Source organism: Nyctereutes procyonoides, unplaced genomic scaffold, assembly GCF_905146905.1.
Source record: "Nyctereutes procyonoides isolate TBG_1078 unplaced genomic scaffold, NYPRO_anot_genome, whole genome shotgun sequence".
Lineage (NCBI taxonomy): Eukaryota > Metazoa > Chordata > Mammalia > Carnivora > Canidae > Nyctereutes > Nyctereutes procyonoides.
Genome location: NW_026575135.1, coordinates 72,557,294 through 72,571,728, shown reverse-complemented (window position 1 = coordinate 72,571,728; position 14,435 = coordinate 72,557,294).

Genomic DNA, 14,435 nt, shown 5'->3' with positions numbered 1-14,435 from the left:
GAAGTCATGACTTTTTCAAGATCCTTGGGCCTTTTCCTTCCAATTTGGTGGCCTTAAGATAGAAAAAGACAAATCCAAAGGGTCTTTATAGGTGCCTTGGGGAAGATACTTGTGATAAGATGAGAGTTATCAAATACTTACAGCTGTGGGGTTTATTTAAAAGTTCCTGAGTTTCCCGAAGAGACAAGAAAATGAATCTTTCACTGTGGGAAGGAAGAGCTCAGAAGAAGGTGGAAGCAGTACAATAAGTATTAGTACTTTGGTTTCATCAGACTGATCCCAACATTAACAAGAGTGTTCGTGTGCCTGGCTGGCATACATAAACAGCTTAAAGGATTCCCCTGGAAGTGCAAAGTGTGAAAGAGGGACCTGTTAAGAAGATAGAGGTGTTGGGGTCTGGGAGGAGGAGATAGAGCTGGGAGGTGTCTATAATTCAAGACCTATGAGCCCAGTCAATCAATGATTGTGTGCAATTTTGGGTCCTTCTTATGTAATCCTGCAAAACTCACTCAGTCTCTGTCTGAAGGACCTTCTAAAGCTCCTCGAGGAGGTGCCATGAATAATTGGCCAACACTTTAGGCATCTGGAGTGAACTTTGTCATGCAGTAGCCCTGAATAAGATTTCACTATGCCTTAACTTTTTTGTTCCCCCCATGACTTCTTGAACACAAAACTCCCTTTCCTGACCTAAGTTTGGTGGTAGTGACTCAGATCATCAGAGAGTTTATGTTTTTGAGGAAGGGAAACCCCTCTCCCTTGATTGTCCATGCCATTGTCTGAAGGCATTTTGTAGAAGACTGGGTCAATGTTGTAATATAGTCTCTGTCCTAACTTCTCTCCAGTTTAGGAGCTGTGAGATGAAATTTTGGTTCTCTGAAGTAGGACATTGTTGGAGCAGGTGAGGTGAAATGTCCAATTCCCAGGTCAGGCTTCTCTCTCCTATTGCAGCAGTCCTAAGTCAGCATAGCAAGGGACAAATGAAATCACTTTCTGGGGGACGTCATCGAGAAAGTGGGAGGTAAACTCTAGTGATCTTTGTTGGGATGCCTTTTTTCCTGCATAATTGTAATGACTGCAGAGGAGTCAGGAAACGAGCTCAGAAATATAACTGTGGCTATTTGAACTCAGAATGGAGATGCCGTGTACACACAGGTGGATATTTGTGTGAGAGTGAGCAAAGAAGGTGGTTGTGCAGCTTTCTAGCTGTCTGACCTTTGGTAAATCACTTCAAAACATTTCCCTTTCTCAAAATGGGGTCTAATTCACTCACTCAGGGACTTTGTGGGGATACAAGTCCAAAATGAAGAAGTTTAACACTTACATAAAGTAAGTATGGCACAGTGAAAGGGGTTCACGGAGACACTGGAATTATTAGGAGGCAAACACAGGTAAATTAACTTGAGAGAGAGAAATTATCATCACAAACTTTTTCTCCAGGAAACATATGGGCTAATTTGTTCATCTTCACCCTCTCCCCCCATAATATCACCACCACTATATTGGTATACACCTTTTTAGGAAACATTCTTGAAAGAAATTTCTTTCTCTATTGAATTGCCTTAACAAGTTGTCAAAATTGTTTAATCATACTCAGGTCAATTTCTGTCCTCTCTATTCTGTTCCATTGTTGTGCCATATCTATGCTTTCCTCAATACCATAATGTCCAAATTATGTCAATTTTCTGGTAAGTCTTAGAATAGGGTAAGAATAGGATGTGAGCCTTCAAACGTTATTCTTTTTTTCATAATTGTTTTGTCTATTGTGCCTTCCTTTTCTGGATAAATTTATATAGAATTAATACTATTTCTTCTTTAAATGTTTGGTAGAATTCATTAGTGAAAAAATATTGGCCTGAATTTCTCTCTGTCTCTCTCCCTCTCTTTCTCTCTCTCTCTCTCTCTCTTTTTTTTTACTTTCTTCTTTCTTTTGTTTTTTTAAAAGATTTTTAATTAATAGAGAACTTTTTATTTTGTCTCTTTTGCTTGAGTTTTGGTTGTTCTTGTCTTTTAAGTAATTAGTCTCTTTTTTCTCACTTGTTGAATTTGTGAGGATAGAGTTCTTATTATTCATTGTTATCCTTTTAATGTCCATGGGGACAGTATTGAAGCCCCATGTTTCATTATTTATTTATTTATTTATTTATTTATTTATTTATTTATTTATTTATTTATGATAGTCACAGAGAGAGAGAGAGAGAGGCAGAGACACAGGCAGAGGGAGAAGCAGGCTCCATGCACCGGGAGCCTGATGTGGGACTCGATCCCGGGTCTCCAGGATCGCGCCCTGGGCCAAAGGCAGGCGCCAAACCGCTGCGCCACCCAGGGATCCCCATGTTTCATTTTTTATATTGATAATTTTTGTCTTCTCTGTTTCGTTCAGCCTAACTAGAAGTTTATCAAATTTATCGATCACTTCAGGCAGCTGACTTGTTTCATTGCTTTTCTCCATTGTTTATTTTTTACTTCATTAATATCTGCCATAATCTTTATTATTTCCTTCCTTCTTGTTTTCAGTTTCACTTACTCTTTTCTCTATAGACTTGAGGTGGAAATATAGATTTCTGATTTTATATCTTGTTTTCTAATATTGACAATGTCAAACTTTAATGACTGCTCTAGTTTCATGATAAATTTTGATATGTGACATATTTATTTTTAATTATTCAATATATGTTTTAATTTCCTTTGTGACTTCTCCCTTTGATCCTTGCATACTTAGAACACTTCTCATTTCCAGATATTTGGGGGATATCTTTGTTTTATGTCTTTAATTGGGGTATAATTGGCATACAACTTGGTATTAGTTCCAAGTGTATCACAAAATGATTCAATATTTGTATATATTGCAAAATGATGACAAGTGTAAGTTTTCCTTACATATTTGCAAATATTTTTCTTTTAGTGAAGGCTTTTAAATTCTATTCTGTTAGGAACTTCAAATATACAATACAGTATAAGCTATACTGTATTCACTATACTGCACATTACATCCCCACAACTTACATATTTGATTATTTTTTTTACATAATTGTTTTTTGTACCATTTACCTCTCTAACCAATTTTATCCCTCACTCAACAGCAACCATCAATCTGTTCTCTATATGTAGGAGGTTGATTTGTTTTTTCTTGTTATATTTTTTAGATTCAAAATATAGTGGATCACACGGTATATTTGTTTTTCTCTATCTGACTTTTTCACTTAGTTAAAGACCTCAATGCCTACTATTGCTGTTCTAAATAACAAGAATTTATTCTTTTCCTTTATTTGGTATTTTTTTATTGGAGTTCGATTTGCCAACATATAGTATAACATCCAGTGCTCATTGTGTCCAGTGCCCCCTTCAGTGCCTGTCATGAAGTCACCCGATCTGCCACCCACCTCCCCTTCCACTACCCCTTGTTCATTTCCCAGATATGGAGTCTCTCATTTTCTGTCAACCTCTCTAATATTTCCCACTCATGTTCTCTCCTTTCCCTTATAATCCCTTTCACATTTTTTATATTCCCTGTATGAGTGAAACCATATAATGTTTGTCGTAATCGAAATAGACTTACATCACTCAGCAAAATACCCTCCTGTTCCATCCACATTAAAGCAAATGGTGAGTATTCATAATTTCTAATGGCTGAGTAATATTCATTATATATATAATATAATATTAATATATATGATATTCCATTAAGATATATATATATATATATATATATATATATATATATATATATATATAATGCTCCTGGCTCTCTCTCTCTCTCTCTAACAATCTTTTTATCCATTCATTTTTGATGGACACCGAAGCTCCTCCCACAGCTTGGCTATTGTAGACATTGCTGCTAGAAACATTGGGGTGCAGTTGTCTTAGTCTTTCACTGCATCTGTATCTTTGGGGTAAATCCCCAGTAGTGCAATTGCTGGATCATAGGGTAGCTCAATTTTAACTCTTTGAGGAACCTCCATACGGTTTTCCACAGTGACCGTACCAGTTCACATTCCCACCAACAGTGCAAGAGTTCCCCTTTCTCCACATCCTCTACAACATTTGTTGTTTCCTGTCTTGTTAATTTTCTCCATTTTCACTGGTGTGAGGTGGTATCTGGTTGTGGTTTTGATTTGTATTTCCCTGATGGCAAGTGATGTGGAGCATATTTTCATGTGCTTGTTGGCCATGTGTATGTCTTTTTTGGTGAAATTTCTTTTCATGTCTTTTGCCCATTTCATGATTGGATTCTTTGTTTCTTTGCTGTTGAGTTTAATAAGTTAATTATAGATCTTGGATACTAGCCCTTTATCTGATATGTCATTTGCAAGTAGTTTTGTTGACTGTTTCTTTGGCTGTGCAGAAGCTTTTTATCTTGATGAAGTCCCAAGAGTTCATTTTTCCTTTTGTTTCCCTTGCCTTCATAGGTGTATCTTGCAAGAAATTGCTGTGGCCAAGTTCAAAAAGGGTGTTGCCTGTGTTCTTCTCTAGGATTTTGATGGATTCTTGTCTCATATTTAGATATGAAAGATATTTGTGTATGGTGTAAGATAATGGTCTAGTTTCATTGTTCTGCATGTGGCTGTCCAATTTTTCCCTATACCATTTATTGAAGATACTGTCCTTTTTCCAGTGGATAGTATTTCCTGCTTTCTCAAATATTAGTTGACCATAGAGTTGAGGGCCCATTTCTGGATTCTCTATGATCCATTGATCTATGTGTCTGTTTTTGGGCCAGTACCATAATGTCTTGTTGATCATAGCTTTGTAGTACAACTTGAAATTCAGCCTTGTGATGCTTCTAGCTCTAGTTTTCTTTTTTAATATTCCCCTGGCTATTTGGGGTCTTTTCTTTTTTTTAAATTTATTTTATGATAGTCACAGAGAGAGAGAGAGAGGCAGAGACACAGGCAGAGGGAGAAGCAGGCTCCATGCACCGGGAGCCCGACGTGGGACTCGATCCCGGGTCTCCAGGATCGTGCCCTGGGCCAAAGGCAGGCGCCAAACCCCTGCGCCACCCAGGGATCCTCTATTTGGGGCCTTTTCTGAGTCCAGACAAATCTTAAGATGATTTGTTCCAACTCTCTGAAGAAAGTCCATGGTATTTTGATAGGGATTGCATTAAACGTGTAAATTGCCCTGGGTAACATTGACATTTTCACAATATTAATTCTGCCAATCCATGAGAATGGAATATTTTTCCATCTCTTTGTGTCTTCCTCAATTTCTTTCAGAAGTGTTCTATAGTTTTTAGGGTATAGATCCTTTACCTCTTTGGTTAGGTTTATTTTTAGGTATCTTCTGCTTTTGGGTGCAATTGTAAATGGAATTGACTCCCTAATTTCTCCTTCTTCAGTCTCATTGTTAGTGTATAGAAATGCCACTGATTTCTGGACATTGATTTTGTGTCCTGACACATTGCTGAATTGCTTTATGAGTTCTAGCAATCTTGGGGTGGAGTCTGGGTTTTCTATGTACAGTATCATGTCATCTGTGAATAGGGAGGGTTTGACTTCTTTGCCAATTTGAATGCCATTTATTTATTTTTTTTGTATTGTCTGGTTGCTGAGGCTAGGACTCCTAATACTATGTTGAATAACAGTGGTGACAGTGGACATCCCTGTCATGTTCCTGATCTTAGGGGAAAGGCTCCCAGTGCTTCCCCAATGAGAATGATATTTGCTGTGGGCTTTTTGTAGATGTTTTTAAGATGCTGAAGAATGTTCGTTCTATCCCTACACTTTGAAGAGTTTTGATCAGGAATGGATGCTGCATTTTGTCAAATGCTTTCTCTGCATCTATTGAGTGGATCATATGGTTCTTGTTTTTTCTCTTGTTGTTATGATCTATCACATTGATTGTTTTACCAGTGTTGAACCAACCTTGCATCCTAGGGACAAATCCCACGTGGTCATGGTGAATAATCTTTTTAAAGTACTGCTGGATCTTATTGGCTAGTATCTTGTTAAGAATTTTTGCCTGTGTTTATCAGAGATATTGGTCTATAATTCTCCTTTTGGTGGGGTCTTTCTCTGGTTTTGGAATTAAGGTGATGCTGGCCTCATAAAACGAGTTTGGAGGTATTCCATCCTTTTCTGTCCTTCAGAGCAGCTTTAGTAGAATAGGTTTTATTTCTTCTTGGGAAGTTTTTGATGACTGCTTCAATTTTGGCCTGTTCATGTTTTCTATTTCTTCCTGTTCCAGTATTGGTAATTTGTGGTTTTTCCAGAAATGCATCCATTTCTTCTAGATTGCCTAATTTATTGGTGTATAAGTGCTCATGATATGTTTTTTTTATTAATCTTTTTTTTAGAGTTCGATTTGCCAACATATAGTATAACACCCAGTGCTTTTAAATCATTTGTATTTCCTTGGTATTGGTTGTGATCTCTCCTCTTTCATTCATGATTTTATTGAGTCTTTTCTCTTTTCTTTTTAATAAGGCTGGCAAATGGTTTATCTTTTAATTCTTTCAAAGAACCAACTCCTGGTTTTGTTGATCTGTTCTACAGGTCTTCTAGTCTCTATTTCATCGAGTTCTGCTCGAATCTTTATTACCTCTCTTTTTCTGCTTGGTGTACATTTTATTTAATGTTCTTTCTCCAGTTCCTTTAGGTGCGACGCTAGCTTGTGTATTTGAGTTTTTTCCATTTTTTTCAGGGAGGCTTGTTGCGATGTATTTCCCTCTTAGGATTGCTTTTGCTGTATTCCAAAGATTTTGAATGGTTGTATCTCATTTTCATTGGTTTCCATGAATCTTTTTAATTCTTCTCTAATTTCCTAGTTGACTGATTCATCTTTTAATAGGATGCTCTTTAACCTCCACATGTTTGAGTTCCTTCCAAATTTCTTCTTGAGATTGATCTCTGGTTTCAAAGCATTGAGGTCTGAAAATATCCAGGGGACAATCCCAATCTTTTGGTGTCCATTGAGACCTGATTTGTGACCCAGTATGTGGTCTATTCTGAACAAAGTTCCATGTGCACTTGAGAAGAATGTGTATTCATTGCTTTCGGATGCAAAGTATATATCTGTGAAATCCATCTGGTCCAGTGTATCATTTAAAGCCCTTGTTTTGGGGATCCCTGGGTGGCTCAGTGGTTTGGCTCCTGCCTTTGGCCCAGGGCGGGATCCTGGAGTCCCGGGATCGAGTCCCATGTCGGGCTCCCTGCATGGAGCTTGCTTCTCCCTCTGCCTGTGTCTCTGCCTCTCTCTTTCTCTCTCTGTGTCTCTCATGAATGAATAAATAAAATCTTTTTTTTTTTTTAAAAAAAAAAGGCCTTGTTTCTTTGGTGATGTTGTGTTAGGAGATCTGTCATTTTCAGAAAGTGCCATGTTGAAGTCTCTCAGTATTAGTGTATTATTATCTAAGTATGTCTTTACTTTGGTTATTAATTGATTGATATACTTGGCAGCTCCCACATTAGGGACATAAATATTCATGATTGTTAGGTCTTCTTGTTGGATAGATCCTTTAATTATGATACAGTGTCTCTCTTCATCTCTTATTAAACTCTTTGGGATCAACTTTAATTTATCTGATATGGCGATTGTGACCCCAGCTTTCTTTTGAGGACCATCTGAGTGGAGAACAATTTATGATTCAATTTACAATTGTTCTACACCCCTTCATTTTCTGGCTGGAAGTGTCCTTAGATCTCAAATGAGTCTCTTGCAGACAACAAATAGATGGGTCTTGATTTTTTATCCAGTCCAAAACCCTGTGTCTTTTGATGGGTTCATTTAGCCCATTCACATTCAGAGTAACTACTAAAAGATATGAATTTAGTGTCATCATAATACCTATTTAGTCCCTGTTTTTGTAGATTATTTCTTTGGGCTTCCTCTTTCTTTTACAGAGTCCCCCTTAATATGTCTTGCAGAGCTGGTTTGGTGGTCACATATTCTTTCAGTTTCTGCCTATCCTGGAAGCTCTTTACCTTTCCTTCTATTCTGAATGACAGCTTTGCTGGATACAGTATTCTTCACTGCTTGTTTTTCTCATTTAGTACTCTGAATATATCATGCCAGCCCTTACTGGCCTGCCAGGTGTCTGTGGAGACATCTGCTGTTAATCTGATATTTCTCTTCATATAAGAGGGATCTCTTATCTCTTGCTTCTTTAAGTTTTTCTCTTTATCTCTGAAATTTGCAAGTTTTGCAAGATACTAAGTATCGAGGTGTTGATTTGTTTTTATTGATTTTTTGGGGGAAGGGAACCCCTTTATCTCCTGGATCTGAATGCGTGTTTCACTCCCAAAATTAGGGAAGTTCTCAGCTATTATTTGTCCAAATATGCTTTCTGGCCTTCTGGCCCTCTTGGTGCCTTCTGGAACCCCAATTATATGTAGATTTTTCCTTCTTAGATTTTTATTTCCCTTAACCTTTCCTTATGGTCTTTTAATTTTTTTTCTCTTTTTAACTTAGCTTCCTTCCTCGGCATCAACTTGTCTTCTATGTCACTCACTCTTTCTTCTACCTCATTAACACTGTCGTTAAGACCTCCAGTTTGGATTGCATCTTACTTAATTGTTTTTTAATTTCAGCCTGATTAGATCTAAATTCTGCAGTCATGAAGTCACTTGATTCCTTTATGCTTTTTTGTTTGTTTGTTTGTTTGTTTTGCAGAGCCACCAGTAGCTTTATAATTGTGCTTCTGAATTGGCTTTCTGACATCGAATTATAATACAAATTCTGTAACTCTGTGGCAGAGAGTACTGTTTCTGATTCTTTCTTTTGTGGTGAGTTATTCTTTCTAGTCATTTTACTCAGTGAAGAGTAGCTGTATGAGTGGGCTGAGTCAAAAATATCAACCCCAACCTAAGTAAATTTTACCCCAGATTGTTCTGACAAGGTCAGAGACCAGAAAATGAAAAAGATCAGAACAAAAGAAAACAAAAGGACCACTAAAGTGAAAAACAAATTTTAAAACAAAGTAATAAAAAATAAAAAGCCATGAATCCCAAAGAAGAAGAGAAAAAAGAAAAAGAAAAAAGAAGAAAAGAAAAACAAAGTTAAAGAAGCAAAGAGAGAAAAGGAAAAAACAAAAAGAAAAGAGGGGGACTGGGAGATGGTGGTGGTCAAGAAGTTGTAGTGGAGGGAGAATGTAGTCTACCTGAGGGGTCCTAGAGGGTGATCCTCTTGGTTCTGAGTGTCTTAAGTTCTGTATGTTAGAAGATGCTCATTCCCAAATTTATATAAACCAGCAATACTTGTAGAAAGCCCCAACATTGACTACCAAAACATAAACAAGATAAAAGAAGGGGGCAGAATGGGAATGAAGAGACAATATAATCTCATACAATGAAGCAGCAAGGTATTCAACTTGGTTCTGGGTGCATGTTGGTCATGTTTTAAGAGGTATTAAACTCTGCCATTGTAGAACAAAATGAGGCAGAGATAACAAAAAAACACAAAACAAAAACCCATATCTTGTATATCTTCCAAAATTAAATTGAATCTGTTGAAGGGAATCCGGAAGTGGAAAATATATCTAAGACATGTAATTGTAGAAATATGAAAGTCAAAAAGGAAGAAACTTAAAAATGAAGAGCTGGTAAAATATTGTAGTTAAGGTGGGAAAAGAGAAAAAATGTTGGAAATTTTTAGTCTGATATAAAAGTGAGGTGTAATGGAAAAAGAGAATTTTTTTTTTTTTAAAGGAGGGGTATCCTCTAGTTGTGTATCCTATAAATCACTTGACTTCCCCTGGAGCTTTGTTCGCTGCTTGGTTAAGAACTTGCTCTTCCCCTGTCCTTCCAGCTAGTGTTCTGGGGGAGGGGTCTGCTGTGCTGATTCTCAGGTGTGCACACCTGGGTGCAGATTCCACCCCCTGCCAGTGCTGGGCTCAGTGTGAGCTGTTTGTCCAGTAAGGCCTTTGCTCCCTGCTGGCCCCACCCCTCTCAGGCACAAGGTGAAAGAAGGAGGAAAAACAACAATAGCTCCCTGCTCCTAACTAATGCAGTCTCCCAGTTTGCACTGGCCTAGATGCCTCCCAGGGCAGGCATGGGTGCACTGATCTGCACGGCTTGGGGGTGCCCAGCAGCAGGAGAGTTCTCAGCCCTCCTCGCTTCTGCCTGTCCCATGGGGAACCCAGGATCACCAGCTTTGTCGCTTGGGTGCCCTGGGATCCGGGGCCCTGTGCTACTGGAATCGCGCTGTTGGTGGGCACATCTCCCGAAGGCATCAGGGCACAGACACCTCAGTCTGGAGCCGCCCGCCTAACCGACTGGCTTCTTCCAAATGCCCTGCTGGGTGTGCGCTCCAGTCCCTTACCAAGATGGGTCCACAGTTTGTGGTGTGCTTTCCCCAGGGCGCACTTCCTCTATTAGTGACTCTGGGAATCTGGAGGCTTCACTGCTTCTCCTGAGATTCTGCTTTATTTCCCTGCTGAGCACTTTTCCGCCCAGGAAAAATCTGGTGCAGATTTTAAAGTTCTCACTTCTCCAGGGCAGGTCTTTCCTGTCCTGGAGGCTTTCACTGACCCGCTTTAGCCTGGCCCCTCGCGGAGCCCCTCCCCCATTTGATTCTTTTTTCATCTTTTTCTACCTTCCTACCTTGCTAGAAGCGAAAACCCTTCTCTCTGTAGCATTTGGGCTGTTCTCTCTTTAAATCTCAAGTCAAATTCATAGCTGTTCAGGATGTTTTGAAAGTTATCTAGGTACGTTGTGGGACCAGGTGAGGTGAGGACCCCTACTCTTCTGCCATCTTGCCCTGCCCCCATAGTTGCTTCTATCCATTTATCTATTTTTTTTTTAATTTTTATGTATTTATGATAGTCACAGAGAGAGAGAGAAAGGCAGAGACACAGGCAGAGAGAGAAGCAGGCTCCATGCACCGGGAGCCCGACGTGGGATTCGATCCCGGGTCTCCAGGATCGCGCCCTGGGCTAAAGGCAGGCGCCAAACCGCTGCGCCACCCAGGGATCCCTATCCATTTATCTCTTAATGGACATCTTAGCTTTTTCCATCGTTTGACTATTGTGGATTTTGCCACTATAAACATTGGAGTGCAGGTGCCCCTTTAGATCACTACATTTGTATCTTTGGGGTTAATACCCAGGAGTGCAATTGCTGGGTTGTAGGGTAGTTAACATCTTGAGGAACCTCCATACTGATTTCCAGAGTGGCTGTACTACCTTGCATTCCAACCAGCAGTATGTGAGGGTTCCCCTTTCTCCCCTTTCTTCATTAACAAATGTTAATCCCCATTAACATCTTTTGTTTCCTGACTTGTTAATTTTAGCCATTCTGATTTATGTGATGTGGTAGCTCATTGTAGTTTTGATTTGTATTTCCCTGATGCTCAGTGCCGGTGAGCATTTTTTCATGTGTCTGTTGACCATTTGTATATCTTCTTTGGAGAAATGTCTATTCATGTCTTCTGCCCATTTCTTGACCTGATTACTTGTTCTATGGGTGTTGAGTTTGATAAGTTCTTTATAGATCTTGGATACTAGTTCTTTGTCTGATAAGACATTTGCAAATATCTTCACCCATTCTGTAGGTTGCCTTTTAGTTGCTATTTCCTTTGCTGTGCAAAAGGTTTTCATCTGGATGAAGTCCTAATAGTGCATTTATGCTTTTATTTCTCTTGCCTTTGGAGACGTGTCTAGCCAGAAGTTGCTGTAACTGAGGTTAAAGAGATTACTGCCTGTGTTCTGCTCTAGGACTTTAAGGATCCTGTCTCATACTTAGGTGTTTTATCCATTTTGAGTTTATTTTTGTATATGATGTAAGACAGCAACCCAGTCTCATTCATCTGCATGTGGCTGTCCAAATTTCCCAACACCATTTGTTGAAGAGACTTTTTTCATTAGATATTCTTTCCTGCTTTGTTGAAGATTAGAGTTTAGGTTCCATATCTGGGTTTTCTATCTTGCTCCATTGAGCTATGTTTTTGCACCAGTACCACACTGTCTTGATGATCACAGCTTTGGAATATAGCTTGAAGTCAGGCATTGAGAAGCCCTCAGCTTTGGTTTTCTTTTTCAACATTCCTCTGGCTATTCAGGGTCTTCTCTGGTTCCCTACAAATATTAGGATTATTTGTGCCAGCTCTGTGAAAAATTTTGATGGTGTTTTGATAAGGATTGCATTTAATGTTTAGACTATCCTGGGTAGCAAAGACATTTTCACAATATTTTTTCTTCCAATCCAAGAGCATGGAATGGTTTTCCATTTCTTTGTGTATTCCTCCATTACTTTCATAAGTGTTCTGTAGTTTTAGAGTATAGGTCTTTTACCTCTTTGGTTAGGTTTATACCTAGGTATCTTATAGATTTTGGTGCAATTGTAAAAGGAAATGATTCCTTAATTTCTCTCTCTTCTGTCTCATTCTTAGTGTATAAAAATGCAATTAATTTTTGCCTGTTGATTTTCTATCCTAACACATTGCTGAATTTCTGTATTAGGTCTAGCAATTTTGGGGTGGAGAGGTTTTTTTTTTTTTTTTTTTTTGATATCTGCATAAAGTATCATGTCATCTGCCAAGTATGAGAGTTTGACATCTTCTTTGCCGATTTAAATGCCTTTTATTTCTAAGAAGGCTAGGAATTCTAGTCCTATGTTGGTGCTCACAGAGGTCGGAGTAGGCACCCCTATTGTGTTCCTGACTTTAGGGGAAAAGCTCTCAGTCTTTCCCCATTGAGAATGATATTTGTTTTCTTTTTTTAAATAATAAATTTAGGGATCCCTGGGTGGCGCAAGGCGTGATTCTGGAAGACCCCGGATCGAGTCCCACGTCAGGCTCCCGGTGCATGGAGCCTGCTTCTCCCTCTGCCTGTGTCTCTGCCTCTCTCTCTCTCTGTGTGTGTGTGTGACTATCATAAAATAATAAATAAATAATTTATTTTTTGTTGGTGTTCAATTTGCCAACATACAGAATAACACCCAGTGTTCATCCCATCAAGTGCCCCGCTCAGTGCCCGTCACCCAGTCACACCCACCCCCCCCCCCGCCCTCCTCCCCTTCCACCACCCCTAGTTCATTTCCCAGAGTTAGGAGTCTTTATGTTCTGTCTCTCTTTCTGATATTTCTAACCCATTTCTTCTCCCTTAGAACTAAATCACAACAAGAAGTTTGGAAGGACCTCAAACACGTGGTCCTTAACGGACCATCCTGCTAAAAGATGAAAGGGTCAACCAGGAAATTAAGGAAGAATTAAAAAGATTCATGGAAACTAATGAGAATGAAGATACAACCGTTCAAAATCTTTGGGATGCAGCAAAAGCAGTCCTGAGGGGGAAATACATCACAATACAAGCATCCATTCAAAAACTGGAAAGAACTCAAATACAAAAGCTAACCTTACACATAAAGGAGCTAGAGAAAAAACAGCAAATGGACCCGATGCCCAGCAGAAGAAGAGAGTTAATTAAGTTTCGAGCAGAACTCAACGAAATTGAGACCAGAACTGTGGAACAGATCAATAGAACCAGGAGTTGGTTCTTTGAAAGAATTAATAAGATAGATAAACCATTAGCCAACCTTATTAAAAAGAAGAGAGAGAAGACTCAAATTAATAAAATCATGAATGAGAAAGGAGAGATGACTACCAACACCAAGGAAATTGAATATCACTGAGTTCTGCTCTAATCCTTACTATTTCTCTTCTCCTGCTGGATTTAGGCTTTACTTGCTATTCTTTTTCCTGCTCCTTTAGGTGTAAAGTTAGGTTGTGTATTTGGGACTTTTCTTGTTTCTTTGAGGAAGGCCTGTATTGCTATGTACTTCTCTTTTAGGACCTCCTTTGCTGGGGCACCTGGGTGGCTCAGTGGTTGAGCATCTGCCTTTGGCTCTGGTCACAATCCTGGGGTCCTGGGATCAAGTACCACAACAGGCTCCCTGCAGGGAGCCTGCTTCTCCCTCTGCCTCTGTCTGTGTGTATCATTAACAAGTTAAAAAAATTTTTAAAGAGGACTCCCTTTGCTGCATCTTAAAGGTTTCAATCTCTCTTGCTTTCATTTTCATTTGTTTCCATGCATTTTTAAAATTCTCCCTTAATTTCCTGTTCATTCTTTAGTAGGATGTTCTTTAACCCCTGTGTATTTGTGGCCTTTCTAAAACTTTTCTTGTGGTTGACTTCAAGTTTTATAGCATTGTGGTCTAAAAATATGCATGGTATGCCTCAAACTTTTTGTATTAGTTGAGACCTGATTTGTGACCCAGTATGTAGTCTATTCTGGAGAATGCTCCATGTGCACACAGGAAGAATATGTATTCTGTTGTATTAGGATGGAATGCTCTGTATATATCTGTGAGGTGCATTTGTTCCAGTGTATCATTCAAAGCTCTTGCTTCCTTGCTGATCTTCTGCTTTGATAATCTGTTGGTTGCTATGAGTGGGGTGTTAAAGTCCCTTATTATTATTGTATTATTATCAATGTGTCTCTTTAATTTTGTTATTACTTGGTTTACATAATTGGCTATTCCCAATTTGGGAGCATAAATAAATAC